The 21,061-nt window shown below is 43.7% G+C and overlaps 1 protein-coding gene across 1 annotated transcript in view; it reads left to right on the top strand.

Annotated features, from left to right (window-relative positions):
• Nucleotides 1-17,569: 17,569 nt before the first annotated feature.
• LOC142024723 (uncharacterized) overlaps nt 17,570-21,061 on the top strand; it is a 52,170-nt gene continuing 48,678 nt past the window's right edge. Inside the window, 1 exon segment of the mRNA XM_075016891.1 lies at nt 17,570-17,594. The gene's annotated coding sequence lies outside the window, so the exon portion shown is untranslated.

Below are 21,061 nucleotides of genomic sequence, written 5' to 3'. Positions count from 1 at the left end.
ATACACTGCATCTGTCACCGTAACCTCGGGGTAGGTTACGGTCATTAAACAAGCTATTTCTATCTCAGACTCTGTGATTGTGAGGGGCGGGGGAGAACTGCCTTACAGGCACCCAGCACGGGGGTGAAATTGTCCCAGGCCACTGGGTTGGGGCTCAAGCCAGTTGGTTGTATCCTTGACAGGAAAACCCCACAAGAGTTGAACCCGGCCCTTCTGGCAGGCATCTGGCGTTAACAGAAGGGTTACATTTGAAACTGGTTAGCTTTCTCCTGTTATTGTAATTCTCTCGCTATCTTTGAACATAACTCAGTTTTCAGATCTACTTTTTACACAGGTTTGTAGCTAATTTTCAGTGTCCTTGAACGTAGAACTCTCTCTTCTTTTGCACGTACATTTGAATGTAGCTCCATTTTCAGCCCTGATCCTGGGTAATTTTTGAAGCTAGTTTTCAGTTTAGTTTTGACTCTAGTCCTCAGGCTATCTTTGAATGTAGCCGAGAATTTAGCTTAGCGTTTTGCCTTCATTTCTAGCTATTGTTAAATCTTGCTTTGTATCTAGTACTCTTGCTATCTTTGAATGTAGTTTTGAGTGTAGCTCTTTTGCTAGCCTAGCCTCCTGCCTATATTTGAAACTGGTTTTCAGTCTACCATTGACTCTAGTTGCCTCGCTATCTTTGAATGTATCTCAGTTTTTAGCTCTGCTTTTCCCCTGGGTTTGTAGCTAATGTTCACTTTATCTTTGAATGTATAACGCTTTCTTCTTATACATTGAATGTAGCTCAGTGTTCAGCCCAGACTCCAGTTAACTTTTGAAGCTAGTTTTCACTTTTATTTTCATGGTAGTCCTCTCACTGTCTTTGAAATTAGCTGTGATTTTAGCTTAGTGTTTCCCCTTCATTTCGAGCTGTTTTTTAGTGGTGTTTTGGATCTATTACTCTTGCTATCTTTGAATGTAGCTTTTGAGTGTAGCTCTTTTTCTATCCTAGACTTCTGCCCATGTTTGAAACTGTTTATCAGGCTACGCTTGCTTTGTTTTCTCTCATGATCTTTGAATGTAACTCAGTTTTCAGCTCTGCTTTTTACATAGCTTTGTAGCTAGTGTTCATACTGTCTTTCAATGCACAACTCTCTCTTCTTTGGAATGTACGTTTGAATGTAGCTAAGTTTTCAGGCCAGACTTTGGTCAAGGTTTGTAGCTAGTTTTCAATTTAGTTTTCATGGTAGTCCTCTCACTATCTTTGAAAGTAGCTTAGATTTTAGTTTAGTGGTTTGCCTTCATTTCTAGCTATTGTCTAGGCTTGCTTAAAATTTAGTACTCTTCCTATGTTTGAATGTAGCTCATTTTTTTCTCCTAGCCTCCTTCCTATATTTGAAACTGGTTATCAGTGTACTGTTTTTTGTAGTTCTTTCGCTATCTTTGAACGTAACACAGTTTTCAGCTCTGCTTTTTACATAGCTTTGTAGCTAATGTTCGAAGTGTCTTTGAATGTAGAACCCTCTCTTCTTTTGAATGTAACTCAGTTTTCATCCCAGATTCTGGTGAACGTTGACTGACCGTTTTCAATTTAGTTTTGACGATAATCCTCTCACTATCTTTGAAAATACCTGAGATTTTAGCTTAGTGTTTTGACCTTCTTTTCCAGCTATTTTTTCTCCTTGCTTTGGATCTATTAGTCTTGCAATCTTTGAATGTAGCTTTTAGTGTAGCTCTATTTCTGCCTATATTTGTAACTGGTTTTCGGTCTACTGTTGATTGTAGTTTCCTCACTATCTTTGAATGTCCTTTTTTAGCCAGGCCTCCTGCCTATGATTGAAACTGGTTATCAGTCTACCTTTGATTGTAGTTCTCTCGAGGAGCATATCTCAGTTTTCAGCTCCCCCTTTTCCCCAGACTTGAAGTTAATATGAGGTAGTGAGGGAGTACAATCTGAGAGGTGAATCCCCTGTCTCTGAAACAGCTCCCCAAGACCAAGGAGAGATCTCAGGGAGCCAAATCTGAGAGGTGAACCCTGTACCTCAGAAACAGCTTCCCAGGACCAGGAAAGGTTGTCATGGAGTCAGATCTGAGAGGTGAACCCCCTGCCTCAGAAACAGCTCCCCAGACCTGAGGATGGGAAATGTCCCCTAGACCAAGGAGAGGTTGTGAAGGAGTCGAATCTGAGAGGTCAACCCCATGCCTCAGAAACAGTACCTCTGGACCAAGCAGAGGTTGTCAGGTAGTTGAATCTGAGAGGTGAACCCCATTCCTCAGAAATAGCTCCCCTGGAAAAAGGAGAGGTAATCAGTGAGTTGAATCTGAGAGGTGAACCCCCTGCCACAGAAACAGTGTTGGGAGTGAAAATCCATACACACAAATTATATATATGCCTCAAAATAGAGGATGGTCACGTGTCTAAAGTGAAGCCCTTATCTTATAATGGATCCCAAAATGGAGGGCCAAAACTTGCTGAGTCATCCTGATACAGCAGGTTTTTCCCGCCTTTTCTAAATCACCTCAGGAGTTTCCTACGGGGTCTCCTGGCAGGGGCTTGATGATATCAGTCTTCCGACCACAAAGACAATATAAGGCCACTATCCAGCCTTTAGCAGGTGCTGTCCATCTCAGTGGCAGAGTAGTGCGGGCTTCTACCAGCATCAAGACCTAACACCACAGGACTCACAGCAAGGACCATCGCTCACTGTCACCGGAGACATCGCCACTACAGACACAAGAAACCGACATACCATCTACTCTACTCACCATCGAGGGATCACCCCAGAGTTCCTCCCGAAGGACTTACAATTAGTCCAACGGTGGCAGGTCCTGGGCAACCATCAGGAACCTTAAAGAAGGGTGAATATAAACTTGTGTGCATATTAATTTGGGAACTGATTGCGATGATGAAGGGTGTTTATGTTATTGTTTAGCTTTCTTTCTCTTTCTATTCATCGTACACTCTTACTTCTTAATAAAGGGTTTTCTGTTTGGTTTACACAATCCCTGCTTTTCTCATTATTGGTTAACATAATTGGTCAACCAGATGATAGATGCTGGCAGGCAGTGACGCGAACTAGAGGGACTATCTTGTTGGGGGTCCCCAGCACAGCTTTGTCTGGGAAGAGAGACAGAGACCTAACAATTGGTGACCACGGCAGGACAGTCACTGCAGTTGACCATTATTTGAACCAATAAGTTATTAAGTATTTTATTTTCATAGCAATCAGTAGAGGCCCTATGGCTCTGGGAGGAATTCTGGCAGGGAGAGCCCTAAATGCTAGGCATATACAAGGTGTATAGGTGGAGCAGTCTGGTACAGCCAGACAACCCGGAGGTTGGGCAGGGGTTTTCCTCAGTGGGTCTCTTGGGGAGGTCGCTGTGTTTTACAGGGTGTGCTCAGGGCCACCCAGTTTATCAGTGGGTCTCTCAGGGAGGCCGCTGTATTTCGCAGGGTGTGCTTGTGGCCAACCAGTTTACCAGTGGGTCTCTTGGAGAGGCTGCCGTATTTTGCAGAGCGTCCTCACTCTAGATCTCTCAGAGAGATCGTGCGGATTTTTGCTGGTTTTCTTTTTGGTAATTTATAGGGGGTAAAGGTAAGACCTCTAGGTAAAGTATGGCATTGATGGATCGAGTTTTCTCTCTCTCAAAGGATGGGAGCTGGAGTCCAATAAACTATCTTTAGAGTATGAAGTATTTTTATATGGGAAAAACAGAAATCTGCAGAAGGAAGAGGCAATCTCAGACCCTGAGGCCCTAACGGTATTGGGTACATTATGGGAACGGTACTGCCTTTGTACACCGCACCCTAAAAAGGAGGAGAGGTGGAGTGCATTACTATATGGCTTGGGATTAGCCAGCTGAGAGCTCCAGAAACAAACAGTTAAGTTAAATGAGGAGATAAAACTATTGCAAACTGCAAAAGGGGAAATTGAGGTACAGCTAAATCAAGTGAAATTCGATCTAAATGTGGAAAAAGCAAAGGCAACCGCACTAACCAATCAAATTGTCCAATTAGAAAAACAGATAGCTCAGTCATTTAAAAGGGCAAGGAGCTGAAGTAGGAAAATTAGAGTTAAAAGATCAAGCTGCTATTAGGCGATTAATGCAGGAAGTAAAAGAAAGACCTGCATTAAATGTGGCCCATGGTGAATGCAAAAGGAAAACTCAGAAGCTAAAACAGGAGCTGGTCTCATACAGAGCATTAGACAGTGCCAGGCATAGTGACCCTTTAGCAGCATATACGGGTCAGGTAAACTGCTCCACTACTAACATCACATATGCCATCATGTGCCAACAATGCCCAGATGCTTTGTATATTGGACAGACTTCTAACTCCCTTAGACAAAGGGTCAATGGGCACAAAACAGACATCAAAACACTCCAAATCCACAAACCAGTTAGTCAACATTTTAATGGAATGGGGCATTCTGTCAATGACCTAAAGGTATTTGTGTTACTGAAAAGGAATTATCGCACCTTTTTGGAAAGAGCAACAGCCGAGCTGGCTTTTATATTCAAATTTGGCACATTAACACATGGTTTAAATCGTGATGGGAACTTTCTGAGTCACTATAGGGGTTTGTCTGCATACTTGGCTCAGTCTAATTCTTGACTTCCCCCCCACCCCTCCACTCTCTGATTTGCTCACCTTGATTATCTTTTTCTGATTTGTCCTCCTTGCTTACTGTTTTTGGTTCTCTGTGCCTTAAATATTGAGTCTGTTCTGGTCTGGCTATGGTCTGAAGAAGTGGGTCTGTCCCACGAAAGCTCACCTAATAAACCATTTTGCTAGTCTTTAAAGTGCTATTTGACTGCTTTTTGTTTTGCTCCAGTTCAGAGGAGGAAGCAAACAGTGAAGGGGAGAATCTGACTAGACCCCCCGCCCAGATATAATATACATATAATGTGTATGGATATGCGAAGGTTGCAACAAAAGACCCAGAATTATATCAATTGGTAAAAACAAAAAGGGTTAAATCTTGGACTATAAGCAAAAATAACGATGGGCTAATATGGGCACAGAAGGAAGAAGTCAACTCACTACTGGTGTTAGTAATTTCTGCAATTATTAGACAGGAATTGATTCAATTAGCACACAATCAAGGGCATTTTGCCTTGGAAAGAACTCTTGAAAGGCTACTCACCGTGGGGTGGTGGCCAAGTATAAGAAGGGATACTGAACACAAGGGATACTGCCTTCCTTGTGCAGCTAATAATGAGGACCATCAAAATCAGAAAGGGCCACTAAAGTACCAAGGGACAAATGGCCCTTGGGATAGAATTCAAATAGATTAGATCGGAGCTTTGCCTAAGTCTAAAAAGGGTAATATTTATTGCCTAGTGGTAGTAGATTCATTTAGTAAATGGGTCGAGGCATATCCAACTAATAAAAATACAGCAATCCATACGGCAAAATAATTACTGGAAAATGCCTTCAGCAGATTCGGCATTCCCAAGGTGATAGATTCAGATCAAGGGAGTCACTTCACAGGAGAGATCATTAAACAGATATGCATATGCTTGGGCATCAAACAACGATTTCATATCACAGGACACCCTCAGCCTTTGGGTCTGGTAGAAAGGACAAACCGTACCTTAAAGAATGCACTAAGGAAAGTCGTCGAATCATCGGGGAAAGAGTGGGACAGTAAACTCCCACTCATTCTAAAGGCTTTAAGATCTACAATATGCACACATGGATTTTCCCCACGTGCGGTTCTTTTTGGGAGACGCATGTGCACTCCAGAGAAATGGTGGCTCCCAGGAGGGGTGCCTCCAGAAGAATTTAGACCGAAACAAATGACTGAAACACAGATTAAAAATATGCTTGAATACATTTCAGACATCCAAAGATCTGTAGCAATACAATTAAAAAGTGACATAAACAGCATGGATAAACACCTACATAAAACCTTAACGAAGGGTCCTGTGGCACCTTATAGACTAACAGAAAAGTTTTGAGCATGAGCTTTCGTGAGCATAGACTCACTTCATCAGATGCTGGTCTTGGAAATCTGCAGGGCCAGGTATAAATAAGCCAGAGCAAGGGTGGGGATAACAAGGTTAGCTCAGTCAGCAAGGGTGAGGCTTGCTACCAGCAGTTGATCTGGAGGTGTGAACACCAAGGGAGGGGAAGCTGCTTTTGTATTTAAACAAGGTTAGCTTGTATTTAAATACAAAAGCAGCTTCCCCTCCCTTGGTGTTCACACCTCCAGATCAACTGCTGGTAGTAAGCCTCACCCTTGCTGACTTGAGCTAACCTTGTTATCCCCACCCTTGCTCTGGCTTATTTATACCTGGCCCTGCAGATTTCCAAGACCAGCATCTGATGAAGTGAGTCTGTGCTCACGAAAGCTCACGCTCACAACTTTTCTGTCAGTCTATAAGTTGCCACAGGACCCATCGTTGCTGTTACAGATCCAGACTAACACGACTACCCCTCTGAAACTTTACATAAAACCTTGTCATTCCAACAATGGGAATTGGGAGACTTAGTTTTGTATATGTCGTATATTGAAAAAGAGCAGGTACTAAGTCCCAGATGGATGGGTCCTGTTAAAATTGTTCTAAAGGCTGGACCTACCATTTATCAGGTAGAATTAAACACAGGAAAGAGGAAAAAGACTCTCAAATGGTTTCATAGCTCACAACTAAAGGCTTGGAAGGGTGGACATCCTCCAGACTGCACCAGAGCAGAGAATAACAAACCACCATAGAGAGTGACCTTCTTCATAATTTCTCATTCCCTGCAGGATAACATGTGAAGAAGAAGAATGATTCCAGGATCCCTCCTCATGTACATAGTTATGTTTAATATAGGAGTAGTTTTCGTACAGAATGGACAGTCTCCAGTTCAGTTGCTAAAAGTTCAGGCTAATGAACATTGGGAATGTAAGACAAATCCAGCAGTAATGAATGACTTGGGCCTGCCTACGTTTGGGTTTGAAGATGACCAGGAAGATGTAGAGGAAGACGTTGAGTTTATAAGTAATCTATTAACAGCCCAACAAGAATTAAAAACTGAGCTCGCTTCAAACATTGCGAGAAGACAACACTCAGAGCTAGACTGACAACTAGATTGAAACAATGGCTGGACCCTAGTCTGAAAAACGAGTTACTTTAAAGACCGTGAAAGGGCTACATTTAAGTATAGACAGATATTAAACTTCAATCATAAGTGCATGGCTACCATGAAAACTGAGCTTCAAAACTACAATCAAACATACCAAGAGGACTACATTCCACGCTAGATTGAACACTAGATACAAACATCGGGAAAACAAAAAGCTAAGAACTGATTTCCATTTAAAGATACTGAGAGGACTACTTTCAAAGCTAGACTGAAAAGTAGCTGGTAACAAAGGCAGGAAGTGAGGCTTAAAACTGAACTACTTTCTAAACTACATTCAATCACAAAGCGAAGACTACATTCAAAGGTAGACTGAACACTAGATATACAGAACTGCGCAGCTAAAACTGAGATACCTTGAAAGATAGCAAGAGAACTACATTCAAAGCTGGAAAAAAATCTAGCTTCCAATATAGGCAGCACGCAAGCCTGAAAAATGAGCTACATTCAGTGAAATTAAAACAACTACAGTCAAAGCTAGACTGCTATCTATATTGAGACACAGGAAAAATGCTAGGCTGACAATTGAGCTACATTCCAAGCTACATGCAACATAGCAAGAGAATGGCATTCCATGGTTCACTGAACACTAGCTAAAAGGCTATGCTAAAAACTGAGCCAGATTCACCGATAGTGAGAAGACAACAGGAAGGGCTAGACTGAAAAAATTGGCAGGACCCCAGTTTTAAAACCGAGCTATGTTGAAAGACCGGAAAAGGACTTTATTCAAGTATAGACAGATAATAAGCTTCAATCATAAGCAGAAGGCTTCGCTGAAAATTAAGCCAAATTCAAAGCTGCAGTCAAACATACCAAGAGGACTTCATTCCATAGTGGACTGAACATTAGATACCAACATTGGAATAAAGCAAAGGAAAAATTGACTTCTGTCTAAAGACAATAAGAGGGCAACTTTGAAAGCTAGATTGAAAAGTAGCTTCTAACAAAGGCAGGAAGATAGGCTTAACACTGAACTACTTTCCAAATTACATTCAATCAAAACACGGGGACTACATTCAAAGTTAAACTGAACACTAGATAGAATTATAGAGAACCACTCAGCTAAAACTGAGATATGTTCAAAGATAGCGAGAGAACTGCATTCAAAGCTGGAAAAAACTCCAGCTTCTAATATACGCAGCAAGCAAGGTATAAAAATGAGCTAGATTCGGTGTTCGTGAGACTACTACATTCAACGCTAGACTGACGCCATACAAAACGCTAAGTAGAGCCATACAAAAAGGCTATGCTGAAAACTGAGCTACGTTCAAAGCTACATTCAAACATAGCGGGAGAACAACACTCCCTGCTAGACTGAGCACTAGGTAAAAACACAGATAAAAGCTTAGGCTAAAAACTGAGCTACCTTTAAACATTGCAAGGTGACAACACTCAGAGCTAGACCGACAACTAGCTTCAAACATTGGCAGAACCCTAGTGGGAAAACCAGCTATATTTAAAGACCGTGATAGGGCTATCTTCAAGTATACAGAGATAATATGTGTCAATCATAAGCAGAAGGCTATTCTGAAAATTGAGACAAATTCAAAGCTACAATCAAACATAGGAAGAGGACTACATTCCATACTAGATGGAACATTGGACATAAACATCAGGAAAATGAAACGCTACAAATTAATTTCCATTTAAAAATACTGAGAGGACTAGTTTAAAGGCTAGACTGAAAATTAGCTTCTAACAAAGACAGGAAGCTAGGCTTAAAACAAAAACTACTTTCGAAACTACATTAATTCACAACGTGAGGACTACATTCAAAGTTAGACTGAACACTAGATACAAATATAGAGAACTACTCAGCTAAAACTGAGATACGTTCAAAAATAGCTAGAGAACTACATTGAAAGCTGGAAAAAAATTCCAATATAGGTAGGAAGGAAGGCTTACGAATGAGCAACAATCAGCGATCTTGAGACTACTATATTCACAGATAGACTGATATGTAGGTTCAGAGGTTAAAAAAAAAAAGGCTAGGCTGAAAACTGAGCTACATTAAAAGTTTCATTCAAACATAGCAGGAGAACAAAATTCCATGCTAAACTGAGCATTAGGTAAAAATATAGCTAGAAGTCTTCACTAAAAACTGAGCTAACTTCAGACATTGCGAGAAGAGATACAAAAAAGGCTAGCTTTGACTGTAGTTCTTTCGCTACCATTGAATGTATCTCAGTTTTAGCTCTATATTTAGCTCTATATTTGTATGTATTGTTCAATCAACCTTGGAATGTGGTCCTAATGTTGTTTAGAAAGTAGTTCAGTTTTAAGTCTAGCTTCCTGCCTTTGTTAGAAGTTACTTTTCAGTCTACCTTTCAAAGTACTTGTATCAGATCTTTAAAGGGAAATCAATTTTTAGCTGTTCATTTTCTCAATGTTTGTATCTTATGTTCCATCTAGCATGGAATGTATTCCTTTTGGTATGCTTCATTGTAGCTTTGAGTTTAGCTCAATTTTCAGTGTAGACATCTGCTAATGATTGAAGCTTATTATCTGTATATAATTGAATGTAGTCCATTCATGGTCTTTAAATGTAGCTCAGTTTTCAGTGTGGACTCCTGCCAATGTTTGAAGCTAGCTGTCAGTCTAGCTCTGATTGTTGTCGTCTCACAATGTTTGAAGGTAGATCTGTTTTTAACGTAGCCTGTTACCTATGCTTTCACCTAGTGCTCATTATAGCATGGAATGTTGTTCTCCCACTATGTTTGAATGTAGCTCAGTTTTCAGCCCAGCCTTTTTTGTATCTCTCAACCTGCACATCAGTCTAGCTTTGAATGTGGTAGTCTCAAGATCGCTGAATCTAGCTCATTTTTATGCCTTGCTTGCTGCCTATATTGAAAGCTAGAGTTTTTTCCAGCTTTGAATGTAGTTCTCTCGCTATCTTTCAATGTATCTCAGTTTTAGCTGAGCAGTTCTCTACATTTGAATCTAGTGTTCAGTGTAACTTTGCATGTAGTCCTCACGATTGTGATTGAATTTAGTTTGGAAAGTAGTTCAGTTTGAAGCCTAGCTTCCTGCCTTTGTTAGGAGCTACTTTTAAGTCTAGCTTTCAAAGTAGTCCTATCAGTATCTTTAAATTGAAATTAATGATTATCTTCTTGTTTTTCTGATACTTCTCTCTAATGTTCAGTCTAGAATGGAATATAGTCCTCTTTGCATGTTTGATTGCAGCTTTGAATTTGGCACAATTTTCAGCGAAGATTTCTGCTTATGATTGAAAATTATAATCAGTCTATATTTGAATATAGTCCTTACACAGTCTTTAAATGTAGTTCGGTTTTAAGACAAGGGTGCTGCTAATGTTTGAGGCTAGTTTTCATTCTAGCCCTTCCGGTTGTCTCCTCACTACCTTTGAAGCTAACTCAGTTTTTAGTGTAGCCTTTTAGCTAGTTTTCAGTGTAGGATATTATGTCCTTTTCTTGCTATGTTTGAATGGAGGTTGGTATGTAGCTCAATTTTCAGCCTAGCATTTTTCCTGTGTCTCAAGGGAGATAGCAGTCTAGCGTGGAATGCAGCTGTCTCAATATCGCTGAATGTAGCTCATATTTCAGCCTTTTGTGCTGACTGTATTGAAAGCTAGAGTTTTTTTCCGCTTTGAATGTAATTCTCTCACTATCTTTGAACAGATCTCAGTTTTAGCTGTGGGGTTCTCTACATTTGTATCTAGTGTTCAGTCTAACTTTGAATGTAATCTTTGTGTTGTGATTGAATATTGTTTGGAAAGTAGTTCACTTTTAAGCCTAGTTACCTGCCTTTGTTAGAAGCTACTTTTCAGTCCAGCTTTCAAAGTAGTCCTTTAAACGAAAAGCAATTTTTAGCTTTTCGTGTTTCTGATGTTTGTATCTAATGTTCAATCTAGCATGGAATGTAGTCCTCTTGGTATGTTTGATTGTAGATTTGAATGTAGGTCAATTTTCAGTTTTAGATTGAAGCTCACTATCAGTCTATACTTGAATGTAGTGATATCAGGCTCTTCAAAAGTAGCTTCGTTTTCAGTCTAGGGTCCTGCCAATGTTTGAAGCTAATTGTCAGTCTAGCTCTGAGTCTTGTCTTCTCCCAACGTTTGAAGATAGGTCAGTTTTTAGGGTAGCCTTTTACCTATGTTTTTACCTAGTGCTCAGTCTAGTATGGAATGTTGCTCTCCCACTAGGTTTGAATATATCTTTGAATGTAGCTCAGTTTTCAGCCTAGGCTTTTTTGTATCTTGCAACCTACATATTAGTCTAACCTTGAATGTAGTAGTCTCAAGATCACTGATTCTAGCTCATTTTTACACATTGCTTGCTGTCTCTACCAGAAGGCAGAGTTTTTTCCAGCTCTGAATGTAGTTCTCTTGCTATTTTTCACAATATCTCAGTTTTAGCTGAGGGATTCTCTATATTTGTACCTACTGTTCAGTCTAGCTTGGAATGAAGTCCTTGTGTTGTGATTGAATGTAGTTTGGAAAGTACTTCAGTTTTAAGCCTAGCTTCCATGTTACAAGCTACATTTCAGTCTAGCTTTCAAAGTAGTGCTCTCAGTATCTTCAGAAGGAAATCTGTTATTAGCTTTTCATATTTCCGATGTTTCTATCTAATGTTCAGTCTACCATGTAATGTAGTTCTCTTGGTATGTTTGATTATAGCTTTTAATTTGGCTCAGTTTTCAGAAAATCTTCTGCTTATGATTGAAGCTTACTATCTGCCTATCCTTGAATGTAGTCCAATCATGGTCTTTAAATGTGGCTCAGTTTTCAGACAAGAGTCCTGCCAATGTTTGAAGCTAGTTGTTAGTGTAGCTCTGAGTGTTGTCTTCTCGTGATGTTTGAAGGTAACTCAGTTCTTAATGTAGCCTGTGACCTATGTTTTTACCTAGTGCACAGTCTAGTATGGAATGTTGTTCTCTCACTATGTTTGAATCCAGCTTTGAATGTAGCTCAGTTTTCAGCCTAATCTTTTTTGTGTCTCTCAACCTACATATCAATCTATCCTTGAATGTAGGAGTCTCAAGACTGCTGAATCTAACTCATTCTTATGCCTTGCTTGCTGCCTATATTGGAAGCTAGAGTTTTTTCCAGCTTTGAATGTAGTTCTCTCACTATCTTTGAGTGTATCTCAGTTTTAGCTGAGCGGTTCTCTATATTTGTATCTTGTGTTCAGTCTAATGTTGCATTGTGATTGAATGTAGTTTGGAGAGTAGTTCAGTTTTAAGCCTAGGTTTCTGCCTTTCTTAGAAGGTACTTTTCAGTCTCGCTTTCAAAGCAGTCTTCTCAGTATCTTGAAATAGAAATCAATTATTAGCTTTTCGCTTTTCCAATGTTTGTATCTAATGTTCAGTCTACCATGGAATTTATTCCTCTTGGTATGTTCGATTGTAGCTTTGAATTTGGCTCAATTTTCAGCATAGCCTTCAGCTTATGACTGAAGGTTATTATCTGTCTTTACTTGAATGTAGTCCTTCCGCGGTCTTTAAATGTAGCTCAGTTTTCAGACTAGGGTCCTGCCAATGTTTCAAGCTAGTTTTCAGACTAGCTCCTCCTGTTGTCTTCTTGCTGTCTTTGAAGCTGGCTCAGATTTTAGCGTAGCGTTTTAGCTGGCGTTCAATGTAGGATGTCATGTTGTTCTCTCACTATGTTTGAATGTAGCTTGGAATGTAGCTCAATTTTCAGCCTCACATTTTTCCTGTGTCTCAACGTAGATAGCAGTCTAGCTTTGAATGTAGTTGTCTCAATATCGCTGAAGGTAGCTCATTTTTCAGTCTTGCATGCTGCCTGTATTGGAAGCTAGAGATTTTTCCAGCTTTGAATGTAATTCTCTTGCTATCTTTGAACATATCTCATATTTAGCTGAGTGGTTCGCTATATTTGTATCTAGTGTTCAGTTTAACTTTGAATGTAGTCCTCGCCTTGTGATTGAATCACAAAGTTTGAAGGTAGCTCAGTTTTTAGCATAGCATTTTACCTATGCTTTTAGCTTGTGTTCAGTCTAGAATGGAATGTTGTTATCCCCCTATGTTTAAATGTAGGTTACAATGTAGCTCAGTTTTCAGGCTAGCCTTTTTTGTATCATAACATAGATATCAGCCTACCTTTCAATGTAGTAGTCTCAAGATCACCGAATCTATCTCATTTTTAAGCCTTGCTATTTTTTTACCTAGTGCTCAGTCTAGCATGGAATGTTGTTTTCCTGCTATGTTCGAATGTAGCTGTGAATGTAGCTGTTTTCAGTGTAGCGTTTTTTTTGTATCTCTCAACCTACATATCAGTCTATCCTTGAATGTAGGAGTCTTAAGATCGCTGAATCTAGCTCATTCTTATGCCTTGCTTGCCGCCCATATTGGAAGCTAGAGATTTTTCCAGCTTTGAATGTAGTTCTCTCACTAACTTTCAACATATGTCAGTTTTAGCTGATTGGTTCTCTCTATTTGTATCTAGTGTTCAGTCCAACGTTGCATGTAGTCCTTGCCTTGTGATTGAATTTAGTTTGGAAAGTAGTTCAGTTTTTAGCCTAGGTTTCTGCCTTTGTTAGAAGCTACTTTTCAGTCTAGCTTTCAAAGTAGTCCTCTCAGTATCTTTAAATAGAAATCAATTATTAGTTTTTCGTTTTTCCGATGTTAGCATGGAATGTAGTCCTCTTGGTATATTTGATTGTAGCTTTGAATTTGGCTCAATTTTCAGCATAGCTTTCAGCTTATGTTTGAAGGTTATTATCTGTCTATACTTGAATGTAGTCCTTTTGCGGTCTTTAAATGTAGCTCGGTTCTCAGACTAGGGTCCTGCCAATGTTTCAAACTTGTTTTCAGTCTAGCCCTTCCTGTTGTATTCTCGCTATTTTTGAGGCTGGCTCATTTTTTTGCACAGCCTTTTAGCTAGTGTTGAGTGTAGCATGTTGTCGTTTTCTCACTATGTTTGAATGTAGCTTGGAATGTAGCTCAATTTTCAGCCTAGCATTTTTCCTGTATCTCACGGTAGATAGCAGTCTAGCTTTGAATGTAGTTGTCTCAATATCGCTGAATGTAGCTCATTCTTCAGGCTTGCGTGCTGCCTATATTGGAAGCTAGACTTTTTTCCAGCTTTATATGCAGTTCTCTCGCTATGTTTGAATGTATCTCAGTTTTAGCTGAGCAATTCTCTATATTTCCATCTAGTGTTCAGTCTAAATTTGACTGCAGTCTTTGCATTGTGATTCAATAAAGTTTGGAAAGTAATTCAGTTTTAAGCCTAGTTTCCTGCCTTTCTTAGAAGCTACTTTTCAGTCCAGCTTTTAAACTAGTCCTCTCAGTATCTTTAAATGGACATCAATGTTTAGCTTTTCATTTTCCTGATGTTAGTATCTAATGTTCCATCCACCATGGAATGTAGTCATAGAATCATAGAATAGGACTAGAAGGGACCTCGAGACCCCTAAGTCTTCTCTTCTGTAAAGTAAACCCCCTTAATCGTTTTTGTTGCCCTCCCCTGCACCCGCTCCAGCACATCCACATCCTTTTTATACTGGTGGGCCCAAAACTGGACACAATATTCCAGATGTGGCTTCACCAGTGCCGAATGGAGGGGAACAACTTCTTCTCTAGATCTGCTCTAAATGCTTCTCCTAATGCACTCTAGTATGCCATTAGCCTTCGTGGCTACAAAGGCACACTGTTTACTCATACCTAGCCTTTCATCCACCAGAACTCCTAGGACCATTTACATCGTACTGCTGCTGAGCCAGTCGGTCCCCAGCCTACAAAAATGCTTGGGATTCTTCTGCCCGAGGTGTAGGACTCTACACTTCTCCTTGTTGAACTGCATCAGATTTCTTTTGGCCCAGTTCTCCAATTTATCCAGGTCACACTGGATTCTCTCTCTACCCTCCAACGTATCTACCTCTCCCCCTTGTTTTGTGTCATCTGCAAACTTGCTGAGTGTGCAACCCAGTCCCTCATCCAGGTCATTAGGAAAGACCATCAAGCCAGCTGTACTGGGATAAGGAGAGACTCCAAATTGTGTGGGAAAGTGAGTGAGACATGGAGATAGCAACTCAGGCACCAGACAAAGCAAGAGGTGTGTGTGTGTGTGTGTGTGTGTGGGAGGTAGTTGTGTGGGCACATAGAAGTGGGTGAAAAGGCAGTGGGAAAGGGATATGCAGGAAGGCTAGCCTGAGATGAGTTGATGGGTAGGGCTATACAGAGACGGGTGTGCCCATGGGCGCCTGAGAACAGGCATGGAACACTTGCTGCAGAGCCTCCACAAAGTAGAGGAGGAGGGGGCAAGTGGCGGTGGTAATGGTGGTGGAGCCCAGATGGAAAAGGCCCCAGCAGTAGCTGGGGCAAGGAGAGTGGGCAGACACAGAGGTGGCGGGGGTGGGAGCATATGCTCCAGTACCCCACCCCAACTGCATAGCCCCTCTCCCTGGGAGCCCTGATGGAAGGGGCTTCTCTCATCCCCAAACATCTCTCCACAGCTAACTGTGGAGGCATCAAAACCTAGCCGCTGCCTGAAAGCAGCCCCCTACCTCCTCCACAGTGATGAGGGAAGAAGCAACCACCAGATGCAACCCAGGCCTGAAACAAGGGGCCAGCAGCCCCCCCCGAAATGGAAAGAAGGGGGCACCCCCTCTCCTGCCCAAAGGCAGGGCAGCAGAAGTTCCCCCCCGCCCACTCAGCAGCTTCAAGGGCTAGCTGGAAGAGGGTGGAGGAGAAAGCAGCTTACAATATAGCAGGAGAGAGTGGGGAACTGACCCTGGTTGGCAGGAAGCACAGTAAACGTTCCCCACCCAAGCAGTTCTGCACACAGAATAGAGTGGCCGCGTAGAGGGCACAAAGGATCAGCCTGCAGGAGCAGGCTAATCCAGCATCTGGGGCTAATGAAGCACCTGCAGCCAATTAAGACCAGTGGAAACCTTTTATATGGTTTTCCATGGATTGGGTGGGGATGCGATGTGATGCCTGTCTCCCTGCCCCAAGACTACCCCACATTCTCTGGGGCAGTTTGGAAGGGGCAGGGGGAGACCCAACTCTGACACCTATCCTAAATATAAGAGAGAGAACTAGATTCAAAGCTAGCTAGAAAACCAGATCCAAACCTAGTGAGACAGCTAGGTTCAATGCAAGCAAGAGAACTAGCTTCAAACATAGTCAAAGAGCTACCAAGTGAACTGACGTAGCTTAAGAGTGAGGGAGAGAACTAGATTTAAAGCTAGTGAGAGAATAAGATTGAAAGAACCAAGAGCATGAGGTTCAAAGCTAGCAAGAGCAGGAGTTTGAAGCTCTTTCTCTCTCCAGCTTTGAGAGATGACCAGAAAAAAACTTGTGTGTCTTAACATGAGAAATTTTAAAAAAGCAAGTGGCCCCCACCCATGTTTCTGTTTTCTATGCATGTGCAGAATAAATTTTTATGTGTACCAGGCCATAAGTACACGTGCACCACTAATATAAACACATGATGTCAGTTATGAACAGCTGTGGGCACTATGCCAATTAGCTGCATAGCACCTTAAACTCCCCTGGGCATCCACTCCACTGCTCAGCTTTCAGGGAACACTGGCCCCTCACCCCCAAAGCTGAGACTCCCATACTTCCATCCTGCTCATTCAAACTCATGGACTCGAGGGGGATTTAGTTGCAAAATAATAAAACTAAGAGAAAAACCATTTGTGCGAGGTCACAGCCCCAGCTCATCAGCAGCAGGGACTGAACCTGTAATGTTAAAAGCTCTATCTACCGCGTGCTCTATCACAGCGAGCTACAAGTCGGGTGGCTCTCGGCTAGGGCTGCGGAGCACAGACTTGGCTCCCCTGGGCGCACATTTGTAAAGAAGAAGAGCTCCACCGGGACGGAGTTACACGGAGGGGAGCGCAGCTCAGGGAATCCGCAGGAGAGGTCAGACACTGAGAGTCCCCGCGGTAACTCCGCGGAGAGCAGACTCGTGGGCAGCTCCCAGCGCAGGGGGAGGTTGGGGGGCGGGCAGGGACGGACAAGGCTTGAGCGCAGCTGGCGGTGGTACGAACACGGAGGCAGCTGCACGGGGGAGAACGGTGCAGAAGCGAGAGGGGAATAAGCCCCCTCTGTGACCCCTGTGTCCCCAGCTCCTCATCTCCGCGGCTGGGCTCAGCCCGGGGATCTGCTACCCGCGGGGGAAACCGCAGAATAGCCTCCCAGCAGCTGCCAGCGCCTCGCTACCGTTCCCGCCCCCCCCAGCTCACCCACCCCCCGCAGGCCGATTCATTTCCGCCCCCTGCTCTCGCCCCTCTCCGCCGGGGCAGCGATCGCCGACCCGCCCCGGGTGCAGGCTGCGCCTACTGCGCATGCTCAGTAGCCCGGGGCGCAAACGCTGGCGGTTCTCAGCCGGACCCGTCACAGTCACTGCCCGGCGCTCAGATTGGCCCCGCTCGGCTCCCAGTCCGCGCCCACGGCCCGAGTGCCCCCACCCCCCAGTGTCGGAAGTGACGTCTGGCTGGCGGAAGTGGCTGAGCGCCGTGCGCTGCCGCCGGAGCGGGTTGCAGCCTTGGCAGGAGAGGTAAGGGGGGGAAGGGCGCAGCCCCTCCTCCCGCGAACAGGACGGGGGCTGTGTTGAAGCGGCCCCGCTGACGGCCGCGACCCGACCCGACCGGGCCGGGCGAAACTGCCGCTTCCCCCTGCGGCGCGGCGCGGCGCGGCCGTCTGCCTTCCTCGCCCGGCCCTGCAGCGGGATGGTTCGCTCCTCCCCTCCCCCGGCGCGGGGCAACGGTGGGTGCGCCCGGTCCCAGCGCCCTTCTCCTGCGCCTGGCGGGAGCCTCCCGCGCCAGTGTCCTACCGAAGGACGAGGGATTCCCCCGTGCTCCCCGCCCCTGTGACCGGCCTGCTCCGGCCAGCTTTGCCATCCTCTGGGTCCTTCTCAGCCCCATTCCCTGGCCAGCGGCGTTAACCCTTGAACCCCCTCCACTCCCATTCCCACACCAGCTCTGCCGTCCCCTGGGTCCCTGCCTGGAGTATTCGCTCCTTCGGGACGATGGCTCCCATCTGCCCCAAGCTCTCAGACCCGTGGATTTTCACACTTGGGATTGTTGCCTTTTCATATTCACCACAGCTTGTCCCCCAGTCTAAATAAATGTCTTCCATTAGAGCCGGGCTTCCCAGCCGCCCTCGCCACACTAAATAAATGCTCTGCCGCAGAGCCAGACACCCCCAGGCCACCCCTATGTTAAATAATTGCCCTCCCCATTCCCCAGTCAGGTACCCCAGCCCACCTCCCTTCTCTAATTCCCTACATTAGGGGGATGGGGTGACAGCAGCAGCATGTGGAGATAATTACAACCCCATTACTCAGACCCCCGCTCCCCCAGCCCACCCCTGCCCCTATCATAGAGTCATAGGGCTGGAAGGGACCTCAGGAGGTCATCTAGTCCAGTTCCCTGCTTCAACCGTACTCAACCCCAACTACGTCATCCCAGCCAGGACCTTGTCAAGCCAGGACTCAAAAACCTCTAGGGATGAAGATTCCACCATCTCTCTAGGCAACACGTTCCAGTGCTTCACCACTCTCCTGGTGTGAAGTAGTTTTTTCTTAATATCCAACTTACTCCTCTTCTCCTGTAACTTCAGACCATTGTTCCTTGTTCTGCCGTCTGTCACCACTGAGAACAGTTTGTCACCGTCGTCTCTAGAGCTCCCCTTCAGGAAGTTGAAGGTTGCTGTTAAATCACTCTTTAGTTTTCTCTTCTGTAAACTAAACAAGCCAAATCCCTCAGCCTCTCCACACAGGTCATGTGCTCCAGCCCCTTAATCATTTTTGTTGCTCTCCGCTAAACCTGCTCCAGCAAATCCACATCCTTTTTATATTGATGGGCCCAAAAACTGGACACAATATTGCAGGTGTGGTCTCATGAGTGCCAAATAGAGGGGAACAACAGTCTCTCTAGATCTGCTCAAAATGCTCCTCCTAATGCACCCTAATATGCTGTTAGTCTTCTTGGCTACAAGGGTATACTGTTTACTTATAGCCAGCCTTTCATCCACCATAACCACTAGGTCCCTTTTGGCTGTACTGCTGCTTAGCCAGTTGGTCTCCAGCCTATAACAATGCTTGGGATGCTTCCATCCAAAATGTAGGACTGTACACTTCCCCTTTAGCTAAGAAGGCATCAGATTTCTTTTGGCCCAATCTTCCAATTTATCCAGGTCACTTTGGATCCTATCGCTATCCTCCTACCTCTCTCCCTAGCTTTGTGTCGTCCACAAACTTGCTTAGGGTGCAATCCAGTGGCTCATCCAGGTCATTAATAAAGATGTTGAACAACACTTGCCACAGATCTGAGCCTTGCAGTAATCTACTTGAAACCGACTGCTATCCAGATATTGAGCCATTGACCACTACCCATTGGGACAGACTGTCAGGCCAGCTTTCTATCCATCTTATAGTCCATGGATCTAATCCGTACTTCCTCAACTTATGGGCAAGAATGTTGTGGGAGACTGTAGTAAAAGCTTTGCTGAAGTCAAGGTATAAAACATCCACTGACTTCCCCATGTCCACAGAGCCTGTTACGTTGTCATAGAAGCTAATCAGATTGGTGAGGCATGACTTGGTCTTGATCCCTTCTTCCAAGTGCTCCAAAATGGATTTCTTGAGGATCCCTCCATTATTTTCCCAGGGTCTGAGGTAGGGGCTGACTGGTCTATAATACCCTGGATTGTCCTTCTTTCGTTTTTTAAAGATGGGCACAATGTTTGCCTTTTTCCAGTCATCTGGGATCTCTCCCAATCTCCAAGAATCTTCAAACATAATGGCCAAAGGCTCAGTGATGACACCTGCCAATTCCCTTAGTACCTTTGTGTGTATTAAATCTAGACCCATGGATCTGTGTACATCTAGTTTTTCCAGATAGCTCATAAGTTGTTCCTTCCCCACCAAAGGCTGCCCTCCACCTTCCCAGATTGCATTGTCTAGCACCGTAGGGTGGGAGCTGTCCTTATCTTTGTCCATGAGGGCTGAGGTAAAAACAGCATTGAGTACTTCAGCTTTTCTTGCATCATCTGTCACTAGGTTACCTGTCTCATCCAGTAATGGCCTCACACCTTCTGTGATTACCTGCTTATTGTTAACATGCCTGTGAAAACCTTTCTTGTTATCCTTCACGTCCCTTGCCAGCTGCAGGTCCACTTGTTCTTTCACTTTCCTGATTACTCACCAGCATTCTCCAGCCATACGTTTATACTTCTCCTTTGTCAGCTGTCCACATTTCCATTTCTTATATGCATCCTTTTTGAGTTTTAGCTGACCAAGGATTTCCCTGTTAAGACAAGCTGGTTGCCTACCATATTTGCATTTCTTACTATGCAGCGGGATGGTTTATTTATGTGTCTTCAGTAAGACTTCTTTAAAATACTGCCAGTTCTCTTGAACTCTTTTCCCCTTCATCTTTGTTTCCCAACGGATCCTACCCATCAGTTTTCTCAGGGAGGCGAAGTCTGCTCTTTTGAAATCAAGGGTCTGTGTGTTACTGCTCACCCTTCTTCCTTTTGTCAGGATCCTGAAATTTACGATCTCATGGTCACTGCAGCCCAGATTTCCACCCACTTCTATTTCTTCCCTGTTTGTGAACAGGAGGTCAAGTTGTACACAGCTCCTGGTCAGTTCCTTCAGCACTTGTTGGAGATAACTTCCTGGTACACTCTCCAAAAACTTCCTGGATTGTCTGTGTGTTGCTGTATCGGTCTCTCAGCAAATGTCTGGATGATTAAAGTCTCCCATGAGAAGCAGGGCCTGTGGTTGGAAGCTTTTCTTAGCTGTCTGAAGAAATCCTCATCTACCTCATCCCCCTGATCTGGTGGTCTATAGCAAACACCAACTACAACATCACCTCTGTTGTTTCCACCTCTAAGCTTAACCCAAAGACTTTCAACTGTTTTTTTCCCTCCTTGTGCTGGAGCTCTGAGCAATGATACTGCTCCCTCGCGTAGCGTGCAATTCTTCCCCTTATCTCCCCATCTGTCCTTCCTAAATAG

The sequence above is a fragment of the Carettochelys insculpta genome, chromosome 22, assembly GCF_033958435.1.
Source record: "Carettochelys insculpta isolate YL-2023 chromosome 22, ASM3395843v1, whole genome shotgun sequence".
NCBI lineage: Eukaryota > Metazoa > Chordata > Testudines > Carettochelyidae > Carettochelys > Carettochelys insculpta.
Note: the sequence above shows the minus strand (reverse complement) of the source record. Positions and strands in the feature narration are given on the sequence as shown.